Source organism: Falco naumanni, chromosome 1 (assembly GCF_017639655.2).
Source record: "Falco naumanni isolate bFalNau1 chromosome 1, bFalNau1.pat, whole genome shotgun sequence".
Classification (NCBI taxonomy): domain Eukaryota; kingdom Metazoa; phylum Chordata; class Aves; order Falconiformes; family Falconidae; genus Falco; species Falco naumanni.
The window spans coordinates 1,183,130-1,192,511 of record NC_054054.1 but is presented as its reverse complement, the minus strand read 5'-3'; the positions used below and the strand labels follow the sequence as shown (position 1 = coordinate 1,192,511).

The 9,382-nt window shown below is 38.2% G+C and overlaps 1 long non-coding RNA gene across 1 annotated transcript; it reads left to right on the top strand.

The window, feature by feature from the left end:
• The first annotated feature begins 7,447 nt into the window (after nucleotides 1-7,447).
• On the top strand, nucleotides 7,448-8,996 carry LOC121090630. Its single transcript, XR_005828644.1, has 2 exons — nucleotides 7,448-7,814; nucleotides 7,924-8,996. It is a non-coding gene; the product is annotated as an uncharacterized LOC121090630 (long non-coding RNA).
• Nucleotides 8,997-9,382: the final 386 nt, after the last annotated feature.

Below are 9,382 nucleotides of genomic sequence, written 5' to 3'. Positions count from 1 at the left end.
CCTGTGTGGCAGACCAGCTAAACTCAGGAGAAAAAAATTCAGCAGAATTATTATCTGTTAATAATTTTGTAAGAGACAACCAGTGTTCTAAATAAAGCATAAAAGCACAGTGCCTCCGAAGAACAGATCTCTTGTGGGAGTTGGCTCTCGGTTGGTGCTCTCTTTCTGCTCTGCTATTAATTTACTTGAGCAGTTTGCACAAGAACGTTAGAGTGGAGAAACACAGAATCTCCTCATCCACAGGTAGGTGGTTGCTGTTTGCAGTGAGAATGTGTGTGGAGGTACTGGGCAGAATTTCTAAGCAGTGTCTCAGAGAAACAAGGTGTTGCATTTGGAGAAACTAAACAGTATCTCTCATAAAACCCAATACTTCTGAAGATCAGACCACTTATATGAAATAATTGATATTTACCTATAAATGAAAGAATAGCTGGATCACAGTTGTCTTGTTTCCATTTATTTCATTCTTGTGAGATACACAAAGGAAAAGCAGAGCTGTTTAAATTATAACCATAAATCTGGTGCCAACAGAAAGAAGGGGTCAACTTCTGGGCAGTTTTCACATCTGGTTTGTTGAAAAAACATCCCATAATACATACAGAGTGTAAGGTCTACCATAGCGCTATGTGAGTAAGGAAACTTTGCGTGCTACTCCCCTAGTCAGTGACAATCTGAGGCACTATCTGAAAACACCTTTCCACAATAGTCTTCGAAAAGCTGATCTGGACGTACCGCCAGTGGTGTACCACTGGACCAGGGCTGGTGGGGATCGGAGCTATGGTTTTGAATCGAAGGAGTTCTTTTGTGATGAGATCGATGTACAGGAACACACTTTGTCTCAAGTATCCGTATTTCCAACTTAGAAGACTTTCTAATCGGGTAAAATGCTTCGTGTTTCTCACCTCCTCAAGCAGTACTGTGGTGGTTTCAATGAGCAAACTATAGGTTAGCAACTCCCAGTTGGTGGTTCTATTGTTTTTGTATTAGATGCTGCTTTTTTTTTTCTTTTCTCCTTTCTGTTGGGGTCAGAATGGCATTCTAAATCTTGTCTGAAAGAGGAAAAATAGATTTGTTAGATTTAGCCAGGTTGTTCCTCCATGATACCAACTAAGAAGCTTTGTGTGAGGTTTTGTAAATGTATTTTTACCTAAAATAAAATCAGACTTGTAAAACATCCTTCCGCCCACTTCTTTACCTGGTAGGCTTAGGCTATGTTTTGTGTATATTATGTGATACACATTTTAATTCCAGGAATTAACATACACTATAAAACACGATAGTTCTATAGAAATTTCTCTCAATTCACTTAAAAAAATATATAAAATCAAGGTCCTTACTATCATACAGAGTCCAGCAAGGCAGTTTACCATGTTAGATGAAAATCCTCATAAATTTATGATTATCACTAATGCATGTTTTTAAGTCTTCTAGTTGTGGTGCAAGAAAAAGGAAAGAAAAATGGCATCTTCTGCCTTATGGCAAAAAAAAGTACTTATAAATACAGTTTTTTCTTCCTTAATAAAACTGGAACCTCTATTTATTGAGCAGTATCTGCTTGCTTTGCAAACCAGAATGTTTTAAATGCATTGTTCCTGGAATACTAAAGGAGCCATGAGAGAGTCTGTTGGACCCATGTATAACATGTTTGTTACATCACCAAAATTGTTAGCAAGTTTCTCTCACAAAGTAGTGTTTTAAGACTTTTTAACTAGAAAGAGCCAAATTCTTCTTTAGTTTTCAGTTTACAAGACTGGCAGCAAAAAAAGTAGGGGGGGTGTTTTCTGTTTGTTTTTTTTTTTTTTTTTGAGTAGGGGTGTAAAATTAGAACCTCTTGATTTGTAGTCTTTGGAGGGGAAAAAAGAACCCACCCACCCACCCATCCCCAAACCCATGAGGCCCCATCATAAGGTTTTGAAGACCCTTCTAGGTATAGTTACACTCACAGAAGTCTACAGCATGAACTTCCTTATGAAGCCCTGAGAAAGTAATCTCAGAATTTGAAAATTAGACTTTTTAAAGATCAAATTATTACTCTAGTAGTAATAAAGTAATTACTGCTGTTAGTGTTTCTTTAAAAAGATTTCATATTGATAACATGAAAAGCAGGGTTTCTTTCTTTTCTGACCTGGAATCTATTCTTTATCAGTTTCTTGCTCCAACTCAATTTTTTAAGCTTTTCCAACATTGCTTGTATCTAAAATGTGATTGCCTTCATTTAATCGGTATCCTGCTTTCTCACTTTGCAGAGCACGTAGCACACGCTATGACATATTTTATAACAGCAAGGCTGTATCCCAGAATTCAGCCAGAATTCCAGATCACCTAGCAATATACCGTTTCTATTCTGCTACATCTTGACAGTGGGAATGTGCTGGAAACTGGTCTCAGGCAGCAGTCAATGTACGTTAATAGAAATCACTCCATGGGAACGACGGGAGCAGTAAGGACTTAAAATGGAGATCTGAGCGTCAGGTTTCTAGATCCAATCTACACAATGCTGCGGCAAAGCATCACTGGCAGCACTGCTTGCTGCTGGCAGCATTGTTAGGCAAAATCAGGCTGAAGTATCTGCCTAATTAGCACGGGCTATACTTCGGGGTTCTCCCCTCCCTGTCCCACACCACACCCCCAGTTTGACGTATAGGAAGAATGTATAAAATCCTGGCTCTATGAAATGATCTCAGTAGATCTAGGACTTGATTCTGCCTTCTCCTTCATGGGACTATCGTACCGAACTCCCCCAGCAAAGCAAAGCAAAGCCAGAACTGTGCTTGCCTAATGGCCAGATTCAAGGAAAAGAAATCCTGTCTCGGTTCTGTGTCTTCTCTTCCCATGTAGCTGAGCTCATGGGCTTTGAGAGGTTGCCTTTGGCTGCATACCAGTCTGTAAAACAGACTAAAGTAAGGCAACATCAGAAAACGGGAAATTTGAAGAAAAAGGAGATTACTGCAGATACAGATAGGGGAAAAAATAAAATTTTGAGTATCCCTTCTGTGCATGACTTTGATCCCAGTACGGATACTGTCCCTGACGTTAAGAGCTCTAACTATGGATAATTCAGAAAAAGGTCTGTAACAATTTTAATTTTGGATTATTGAGCATATTCTGGTGGCTAGTAGAGTGTGAATATTGTACTGCTAGGGAAGAGATCGTACAGTTAGACTGGCTCTGTAACTCTTTGCAGTACATTAAATATGATGGAGATGGAAAAGGACTTTTGTAATTCTGGCTAGATAGATTCATTTTTGACTGTGTCATATGGAGAGGAGAACCTTTTTATAATAAAAAAAAAATCTTTCTTGTGCTGCTGTAACTAATACTTTATTCTCAGTCTCCATAGTGACTGATTATGAAAAGTGCTCAGAATTACTTTCTGAGTTTCTTATAATTAGCAATAATAACTCTGTTATAACAAGCAGTTTAAAATACAGTTTGTAAGTATTACAAATGTTTAAAAAAAATTGCAAAACTTTGAGATAACAACTACCAGTGGATCTTATGGAAATCCACTAACCATCTTGTAACACGATGTTAGCTTCACTTTATAACTTTTTAGACTGACTTCATCCAACTGAAATTTGATAATTTTTTTCTTTTTTTCATTCACTATTTTGATAGTTCTCCAGTAAAACCTACTGACATGTCTAAACATTCAGAACCCTCATACCTTTCAATTTTTGTTCAATAAAGAGCTAAAATGAATGAACAAGACATAATTCTAAAATGAAATCATGAAGTCAGTCACCAATCAACCACTCCTCTTGTCTTATGAAGTATGCCACTATTACCTTTGATTCATTTTGATAGTCAAATTGTCAAATTAGAGACTAATTTCATGGATTTAATTACTTGCCTCACTTAAATTCCTGGCCTCCTTTCCTCCTCTGTTTCTTAGAAATCCCCTTATGGCATTGGGGCTTCCCAGGGACACATTTTTCAATGTAAATTCTCAGCATGAGACTTCTCTTCTGTAACTTTAGGGATCTCAAAGTTAACATATAGTCTCCCCGTATTACCAACTGAGAGAAAACATATTTTAGTGCTTGTCCTAAACTAAGTGCCAAAGAAATGGAAAATGAGTTCTCCTTTGAAAGGGGCCTGTCACTTTTTATTGACTGTAATGGGCAAACACTTGGCTTTAGACTAGTACCTCAATTCTGGGACGACAGAAGGGAGGTGAGATCCTCTTCCATTTGTTTTACTGTTTCTGGGAGCGGTTATTTTTACCGAGTATCTGCCCACACACGACTACTGTGAAAAACAATTGTAGTTCTCCTTTTGGATTTCACATTCTTTGGCCCCATGTGAGTCAGTGAATGTTGGCATGATGTAAGAGGAATATCAAGGCAACGGTGCCCTTGAGGCATCCTGGCATTTGCATCAGTTTGGGGATTTCTGTGTATTGTGGAGGCTGGAACAAATATAGTTCAACTGATGAACTGAAGAAATGTCAAGCAAGCAGAAAGTTTTGTTGTTTTTTTATAATCTTTGCATGGTAAAAAATTAGTAGAAATAGCCTGTAAATTTCTATTTTTAAGATAAACTATCTTTAAATGAAAGAAAGCAGTTAAATGTGCTTTGAAATGTCAAAGTGACAGCTCTGTTTTGTTAAAATCAAATGGTTTGGCTTTGCATCTTAGGAGGGGGAAAAAAGGAGTTTGCTTATAAGGTCAAGTGTTCAAGCCAACCTGAAAGAATAAGTGGTGTTATAATTACTCCCACTGCTGTGCAAACATGAAGCTGACTGATTAAATGAGCCTTCTTAATTATGAACTTTGATATTGTACATTTAGGGTAAGCTTTTGAAAACTCACTGAGTTTAGTCCCAGCTGTTTTTGACCTTGACTGAGAGTAGATTGAACTCAAAAAAAATTGTTTTATTCCTACTGGCAGTCAGCATTATTACTTAACAAGGCGTCTGTTACACAGTTTAACTAAACAATAGGTCACACAATAAATATGCAGAAAACCCCTTGAAACTACTGCGCTGAAATGTCTAGACTTTGAAGTTCTGTTTGGAAAAAAAAGTGAACACACTTTTTCTCCATAGTTTTAAAACTTAAATGATTTTTCAAGACTTCCTATGAATATTAACAGCCTTGCTACTAATACCCCTAGATGAGTACCTCTCTTTCCCAATTTAGTGAAGAAGATTCTTATCCCTTTTGGATAGATCATCAACATACTTGTATAAGAGAAAGAAAAGGAAAATTCACTTATAAAAATCATATGTGATTTGAAAGAAAGCTACTAAAATGTTAAAGGTTATAATTACAATTAATAATTGGTCCTAGTTCCCTCTGGCTGCTTTGAAGTTTGCTGCAAAACTGTGGACTATTAACATGAGTCTATCAGGTGAATATAACACTCATTTCAGAACTGTGGGGAAACAAATATTTCTTTGCACTATTGTGGTTTTTATGTGATTTTACCAGCTGGAATGCTAGAACTCCAAAGATCTACCAGTAAGCATCTATGTTAATTGTAAGACATTACAGACTTACTAGGAATAACCCAAGAGCAAAACGCGTGTGGTGCAGCCACCTGTCATCTGCAGTCCCTCATAAGCATAAAAATGCTTGTGAAACTATAGTATAGCTTGTATTCTGTCTCTTGTGGCTGTCTGTAGCAGGCAGCAGCAGCGCCAGGTAGTTTGGGTTCACTGAGCTTCACCAGGTTCTCAGACAGCCTGGCGTCCTCCTCGCCTTGCTAGCTGGGGCAGCTCGGAGCCCAGCACCGGCGTGTTCCCTCATCCCACAGCCCTTCTGCGGTACAGGGGCTGCTCCTCACCGGTCCCATCCCAAGGGAACAGAAAAATAAGATGGAAGTATGACCAGGACTTTCCTCTATCCTCTTTGGATGAAATAGTTGTGAGTGGCCCTACAGTTACATAAAGGGACTAGAACGCAATTATAATCAACTTGCTGGGGTTACTAGGGAGGAAAAACAAAATCTGGCCCTGAAGAAAGGTGATGACAAAGCTGGGTTTTTTGACCATTCAAAATTTTAAAGCAGAAAAAGTAAGCAAAGGTGACTTCTGTGCATCTCTGAAAATTATTTTAATGTAATAATCCATTTGGAACTTACTTTTTTTTAAAAAAAATACAATATCTGCAGGGTATAGGTTTTTTATTTCACATGCTTCTCTTTCTACCTCCTCTATCCAGATCAGCTGGTTACCCTGGGAAGATACCATTGCTGCAGGAGGCCTTACTAAGCAGCTGGGGTTAGTTTTAATTTTGAATACACTCGGGCTTATATTCATTATCAATAGAGAAGATTAGGTTGAGTTCCACAGCTGGAATCTGCGACTGAAAATGGTCTGTTGCTCTACCCTTTGCACTTCAGAGTTTTCTGCTAGGACAGATTAGTTGAAGTGTCCCTGTGGAGTATAGCTGTAGGTTTGTGGTGGGATAGGAATTTTAAAAATAGATTAGGCCCAGCATGCTACTCACTTTTTAGATCAGTAGTAGCTGCTTAAATTCAAGTTACAAAGAGATAAGCAACCAGAAGGACAGCGGATGTGCTGTGCTGAAGGCCTCCTTGCCCCACGATCATCTGGTTCCATGTGCCAGCTGCCTAGTCCAGCCTGAAGTGTTGAAAGTCAAGAGACTGGCCAAAGGAGAGATTAACAGGTTGTGCTGAAAGGAAGAAACAGTCAAGAACTGGTCTAAAAATGTCTCTTGCTACATAAATTCATTAATGATAAAGGGGGAAATTTGCATGGCTTTCAATACACCCAGGGAACAGGATCTGTGTCATCCAGTGCTGCATGCTTAGGAAAATGAAATATCCTGGCCAGACAGCGAAAAAAGACATTGCTTGTGGCCTCTGATGCAATCTGGATATCAATACACTTTGTTCTTTAATTCTTTGACAGTGCTTGCTTTTTTTCCTTTTTTTTTTTTTTTTTTTTTAGCAACTTTCGGAAAATGAAAAGTTTAAGGATTGAATTTGGAATTCTTACAGATGGTGGCTCCTCATCCTTCTGCTTTTGGGCCCACGACGTACCCTTAGGTCTGATAGCAACAATGACACTCTTGATTCAGCGCAAAACATACAACTTTCTGAAGGGAACATGTTTCTTATTAAGTCATTGTTTAGCAGAGAAAAAACTGTCTTAGTAACCAAGTTACGCATGGTGCCAATTCAAACTATTAGTAATGGTGACTTCCTGACCAAAAATTTGCATGTAGGTTTCTTGTTTTGCTTTGTCTTATCATTTGTTTAAGAAAAAAAAAAACAAACAAAAAAAAACAACCAACAAAACCCAAACCTCAAACAAAAGAAAAAAATATCTGCTGTTTTGCTGGGTTTCTGTGATATGTATCCAAAAAGTGGATACATGGGTTTTGGTTTAGTTTTCTTCTTTTGAAGATGGAATGATTAAATCTAGTTTCAATGGCGATGGCAATAGCACTCTTTATTCATTTCATTTTAGATTATAAAGAACATTTTACAGATTGGATTTCCTGTGTACTTCCTTCCAACCCTATCTGTTGGACTGACTTCTGGTGCAATAATGATGTGTAAAAATAAGTGGTTTTGTTATGACTACGTATACTGGTCTGAACATGAGACTAAAAGACAAGAACAAATTTACTTTGTGGTTTGGACCTAAATCAATGAGAAATTGATTCCATTTCCCTCAAAATATAAGAAACGTCCTATCGGCTCAGACAAACCATCCATCTAGACAGTCTATCTAGTCTTCTGTCTCCAACAGTTGCAATTGAAGATGAATTCACACTTTGTGAAATCACACACTGTGAATTGAATTCACACTTTTCCAGCATCACCACTCATTTAATTAGGTAGGCAACGCTGAACTCCCCTACTCCTACCCGCCCCCCCCTCCCCCCCTTTTTTTTCAGTATCAATTTGTGGTCCTGATCTTCATTAATTTGTCTGATCTATTTCTAGACCTCATAGTTACCTGCCTCCAACTCATCATAACAACAAATTCCAGAAGTTCACTACCGGGTGTATCAAGGGAAAAAAAAAAAAAAAAACCAACACAGAAAACCAACCAACCCAAACAAAAACCCAACCCAAACCACAACCCTCTATTTTTCATCATTTTTAAACTAATCTCCAACTATTTTCAGCCCTGTGAAAAATGAAGACAGGCCTAAGGAAGAATCTCAGATCTGAATGTCCCCACATTTTGGCATTTTTGGCTTCTGAACCCAAACCCTGCAGCTTGAACCAGCACCTCAGGAGGCACATTGCAACCTTCAGGGAAACCTTGCAATAGGTCACTAACAATGCTTCTGCTGACCACAAGGAATCAAGGGCAGCATAGGTGGGATACACCTTTCCTTTATTAGATTTACAGATGAGATCTAGCTAGCAAGGACAGCACAGACAGGCAGGCCTAAAATTGGAAATCATTTTTATAAGGTTCAAGAAATCACTAGCAAAAAATAGGAGATAGCGGACACCATTCTGTTGGGAAACGAGAGCGCTCCATTCCACTTCTGGTGGAAGGGTCATATCTACAACTGCGGGAAAGGGAACATCTGGCTGTTAGAAAACCCACAAAAATATCCAAGAGTTGCAGCTGATTTGCCAGCTGAACATCAACCTGCCTAACAAGCAAATGCCATGCGGGGATGTACATGCAGGAGAGCGGGTAGGGCTGGTTTGTTCGCCTCCCCTTTGTTCTGCACAACCCAGGTCAGTTTTGAAGTACCCTTCCTCAGTGTTGGGCATCACCTTTCAAAGAACCCCTGGATCAACTAATGATTATTCAAATGACAGTTATAAGGATAAGCAGAACTTTAGAAAATAAAAACCTACACAGGAATGTTGGAAAACCTGATCTTGTTTAGCTTAAAACAAGATAGCTAAGTGAGAAAGGGTAAGCGTTCAAATATGTAAAATGCTATTTTACATAGGAGAAAAGAATTAACTTTGGTAAGGAAAACCTATGAAATATAACAAAAAATGAGGCTCATAGTAATAATACATTACGCTGTTCTGAACTTGGAAATTAATTTGTCTCAATACCATTTGTGAATTTTTTTGAGGTTTTAATACTTCATCAATTTGCATTTGAGAAGTGTTTAGCATACTCTTAATTTCCAGAACAGCCAAAATATTGAACAGAAGGTTTGAAGTACTGGAGAAAAAGGGGTGGGGGTGGGGGTGGGGAAATGCAACAGAATATATGAGTGGAAAAGTGTGCAGGAGTAAAGTTAGTTGAAACTGCATCTCTTCATAGAAATAATTGTCTCTGTCATTGTTTTAGCAATTATACAGAAATGTCTCTTGAATTGATTTAGGACTGTTTTGTCCTGTTACATTCCAAAATTTTGTAAGTATAATCAGGGAAAAAAGCTTCTGAATACACTTTTTATCTCATAGATTATCACTTAGA